Genomic DNA, 5178 nt, shown 5'->3' on the forward strand with positions numbered 1-5178 from the left:
AAGAGGGCACATATTGTGGTGAGACCTAGACACCGACACCCTGTGTTGTGGGTGGGTACAATTGGTCAGCCACAACACCAGATTGGTGGGTCCCTCGTAGCTGGGTGCAATCTGGCCAATGGGACACAGTCCAAACAGTTCAAGGGATCTATTTATACCCATGCACGTGACCCAGAGCCTCCTCTTTCGGAGCGTGCATTCAGAACACCCCCCACCTCTCCCTACTTTTAGGGCTTTGTGCTTGACCTTGCTATGCCTTCATGTGTCACCTGTCGTTGGGACAGGGGCACGGCAGGAATTTTCCCCACTTGGCTGATTGGCTGTTGCCATTTGGCTTTCGCCTGCCGCGTAGCAAATCTTCACAACTTGTAAGGTTGCGGATAGGCTCTGGTTCAGGTGATAGGGATGGGAGAATGGTCTCGCCATCCCTATGGGAAGGGTATTCCATTAAAGGAATCCAGGAACTCGATGGTTTGGTCAACCCCTAAGAGGGGGTTGTGCCCGTGCCTGAGTCCAGGGGGACATTTGTGTGGTGGAGATAGCCTGTTCCCGGCTTTCCACTTATCCAGATGTTCACCCTTGGCTGACCTATGCTGGAACCCTGGGTCAGCACTACAGTACCTGCATGGCAGGGAGCTAGTCGAACCACAGCCTATGCAACTATTCACTTTCTGTAATCAATAAAGCTGTGGCCTAAATTCTACCAAAAACCAAACCCAAAATTTGAGTCAAGTGTGAATTTATTTAGAGGGGAGGTTTCTGGGACTGAACATGCAAAAGCTTTTAATTCAGTGGAGATGTCTGTTTAAATGGAAGAAGGGGTGTGTGTGTGTGTGTGTGTGTGTGTTTCTTTTTTTGACAACTCCCTTTTCTGGTGTAGCTCCCTACACCTCACAAGCAACCTTGCACACTGGTCTGGTGGGTCCTGCACTTTGGTGGGGGGTGTACATGGGGGGATTCCATGGGGATGGGAACTTGGGGGAAAATGCCTCCCCTCTGCCTGTGTTACTGATTACCTCTGCCAGTTCAAAGGTCATTACACCAGTGGAATGGCATCATCTGATATTGCCTGAAATGCCCAACTAAATTTAATGTTGTGCATTATGTTCTGTGTTTGTAGGTAAAGCTGAATATTTTAAGATAAAAAAATGTAATGTGGAGCTGAGTTCTGACTGAATTTTGAAGGCAAAGTATAGTGGCCAGAGGGAATGAATTACCTATGCTAAAGATGAATTGCCCAGACAGTGCGCATAGTAAATAGCATGTCACAGCTGAAAGATTTGGACCCATTCCATAGACCTAGATGCTCAGCAGTGCATATGCATGCAGTGACAATATTGTGTTGGGAGGAATGGAAAAAAGAGGGGGTGCATGGATCCAGTCTCTTTCACTCCAAATATGCCATTGGTGCATGCCTCTTCTGCATTATTCTTGAAATCTCTGTTCTATAGGGGAAACAGTCCACACTGCCCTGGGGGCTGGATATGGGGATTTAGCAAGATGAACCACCCATAGGTAGGTAGGGTTGGGGTTGAAATTTGATCCTGTTCACATTTAAATGGGGACTCACCTAATTTGCAACTTGTGAAACACTATGCAATCCAAAACACAGCCATTCTTTGATTTCTCTGAATTTTTCAGTGCAGTGCAAATAGTGTGCACAAAAATGCATATACAAGCGTGAAGAGTGTGTAAAAATGCAGATATTGTTGAAAATAACATCTGTTAAGGAGAATTACTTTGCAAAAATGTGTCTATTAGGCAGAATTGCATACCGAAACACTGATGAACTTTCACGAGGACCTTTAAAAAAGCAAAAGGCAAAGTGATACATAAATGTGGTGAATCACACGGAAGATTTAAAAAAAACCAACTGAGACACAGAGAGAAGCCACAGTTGTCATATTTGTCCATTCCAATCCATGAAAGAAACATTCTAAAGGAGGAACTCTGTAGTGGAGGTTATGGGCAGGATTTCATATTTCCTAAACGGTGCCCTCTTTCACACCAAACTGGCAGCCTTAGAATCCTGTTTTATCTGAACAGCATCTGAAACAAAGCTATCTTCAAGGATGCAGACAAGATGCTGCTCAGTGGTGGAATCATGGAGAACGTAAGCCTTGTTCCCAATTGATTTAGCATTAACAAATCAAACCTCCGTGAAGGATTCCAAATTGCCATCTGCCCATTCCTCTCCAGCAAGCTGATCCCCCTTCCCAGTGTGCACTACACACATGCAATGTGCTCTGCTAAAAGCATTTAGAATTGGATACCTTCCATCCCTATGAGTACTTCTCTTCCCCTGAGCCAAATCACAGAAGCAAGGAAGGAAGGAGAAAGGTGGTCACAGCAATGACATATATTTGTTTGAAGTACTAAAACGATTTCTTGCCTATCTGCAAGGTGAAGTGACTCTAGCCTATGGAGAGTTTAGTCCAGGGGAAGCCAACATGGTGACCTCCAGATGTTTTGGAGCTCCAGCCAGTATGGCCAATGGCTAGGAATGGTGGGAGTTGACACATCTCCTCTTGCCTTGATTGATCCTCTGATCTGTGATCACTGCTGCAACTGCGATGGATCCTCAGGACTGTGCTTGCACCACTGGTGGCTCTTGTTCCTGTGCCGGCTCCTGCAAATGCAAAAATTGGAAATGTACTTCATGGAAAAAAAAAAGAAAAAAAAAGCTGCTGCTCCTGTTGCCCAGCTGGATTCAACAAATGTGGCAAGGGTTGTGTCTGCAAAGAGCCGCTATCAGATAAATGCAGCTGCTGCCACTAAAAATGCAGTTTTCTTGATGTAAATATTATGTATGATAATGGAAAAGAGACAATTTTCCTATTTTGTAACTGCTCTTTTGTGCAGTTGAAAGGAAGAAAAATGTTGTTTTCAGAAAAATAAAAGTATTCTAAACTTGAAAAAAAGGAATGGTGGGCGTTGCAGTAAAAACATGTTGGCTACCCCTGTTCCTCCATATTCTGACATTTATTTTATTTACCTGTCCTTACTTCTTTAAAATATTTGATACTGTTTGGTTTACAAACTTCCAGAGTATCTTAAATCAGTATTTGAATGGTTCTGAATAGCCATCTTCCTGTTAAACATGGCATTGAAGAACCCACTAGCCAATTGGCCAACTTTGTATTCTAAACCAAAGCCCTCACTACTCCTTTCAGGGAACAAAAAGAGCTTTTGTGAACACGGTGAGATTTGTTCCTCTCCCCTTTAAGGCTTCTGCAATTTTCTGTTCATGGCAGAAACTGTGTAGGATTTGCAAAGCAGGGTGGGTGGGTCTAGGAATCCTGCAAAACCAACAGTGCCTTGACAACACTCCCTACTGAAAACATCAGTTAACTTGACAAACAACCTGTAATAGTGCATGTGAAAATACAGGGTTAGACAGGTACAGAGATAATGTATGAAGAACATGCTGAGCAAATAACAGCCTTTTGAGAATCAACATTAGCATAATTGCTAAACATGGATAATTGCTGAAATAGCATTTGCTGGCACCGTTTGTATTTCCAAGTACAACTGCTTTTTCCTCCAGCCCATGTTATATTCCACTAGAATCCGGCTTTAGTGGAGAACCATCAAGAGGGAATTGGCACTATCCAAGAGCCAGGGGCAATGAGAGGGATAAACTTGTAAAACAAGCGAGAGTCCAACCATCCGTTTAGTCCTAGGTTGTCATTTCCAGCATTCTAGGCTTTGTTAAAATCCATACGCAGTACTATCTTCTCAGTCAATACCTGATAAGGCTGGACATTTCAAAATCAATTCCCATTGATTTCTTTCTACTGAAATAGGATAAGAAGGTGGCAGATACAATGAACATTTAGTAGAGTGTATTGAACCAGTCCAAGAGCTAGCAGAAACCTGGCTGTAAAACAAGAGGAATAAAATGTAAAAATATGCAGAGGAAACCTTGGCTACCATTGCTATGATCAGCCCATTCTTTTCATTTTTTTTTTCTTCTTTTAAAAAAAAAGAAAGCATTTGGCTATTGCCTAGTAATAGCCAACCAAGAGAGCCAATGAAGTTGAAAAGGCAAATAAATGAGGTATACACATTTCTCCAGAAGGCAGAGAAAGACAAACTGCAGGTCTCCAACACCAAAAATACATGCTCATTGCCCACTGGCCCCCACCTTGCAATCAGGAATATTTCCTGAGTTTGCCTTCCTATATAAATTGCTATGACAGAACAGCTGGAAGAAATGAGTGTGATGTTAGCCATTGGTCATGAACACATTTGGCCAGTGCCATAGCTGACACTGAGCATCTGCATTTCCTGAGACAGAGGTTTGGCTGCTATGAATGTGGAAGAAGCATGGGGCATCTTTCTGACCATTGGGAATGCAACAAATTTGAATGCAAAGACGGAAGTGGACAGTCTGTGCATGCGGTACGGCCAGATCCAGAAAGAATGAACACATGGGCTGCCATCTAGCTATATGGTAGCAAATGGTGCAATGACAAGGGAAAGTGCCCCATGTACTCATAGAGTTCCATCTGCCACAGTTGGCAATGGGTTTCCCATGCATATTTATTTGTTTATTTAAAATATTTATTTCCTGCTTTTTACCAAAAATGTAAAACACAACATAAAAAATAAGCAGGAATAAAAACCACCCTCGGCAAACAGTAATTCTGAAACAATAGCAACAGGCATAGACACAAACAGTTGTTGTTGTTTAGTCGTTTAGTCGTGTCCGACTCTTCGTGACCCCATGGACCAGAGCACGCCAGGCACTCCTGTCTTCCACTGCCTCCCGCAGCTTGGTCAGACTCATGTTTGTAGCTTTAAGAACACTGTCCAACCATCTCGTCCTCTGTCGTCTCCTTCTCCTTGTGCCCTCAATCTTTCCCAACATCAGGGTCTTTTCCAGGGAGTCTTCTCTTCTCATGAGGTGGCCAAAGTATTGGAGCCTCAGCTTCACGATCTGTCCTTCCAGTGAGCACTCAGGGCTGATTTCCTTAAGAATGGATGCGTTTGATCTTGCAGTCCATGGGACTCTCAAGAGTCTCCTCCAGCACCATAATTCAAAAGCATCAATTCTTCGGTGATCAGCCTTCTTTATGGTCCATCTCTCACTTCCATACATCACTACGGGACACAAACAGTAATACCTCTAAAATGTGCAAAAGCAAAAAGGCTGCATCATCAGCAGGTGCCTAA

General features: G+C 43.4%; 1 pseudogene across 1 annotated transcript; it reads left to right on the forward strand.

Annotated features, from left to right (window-relative positions):
* Positions 1-2522: 2522 nt before the first annotated feature.
* LOC308480701 (metallothionein-1 pseudogene) lies at positions 2523-2789 on the forward strand (annotated as a pseudogene). Its single transcript has one exon. The product of its transcript is annotated as a metallothionein-1 pseudogene (transcript).
* Positions 2790-5178: the final 2389 nt, after the last annotated feature.

Source organism: Podarcis pityusensis (genome assembly GCF_964106645.2).
Source record: "Podarcis pityusensis genome assembly, chromosome: 6".
In the NCBI taxonomy this organism is placed as follows: domain Eukaryota; kingdom Metazoa; phylum Chordata; class Lepidosauria; order Squamata; family Lacertidae; genus Podarcis; species Podarcis pityusensis.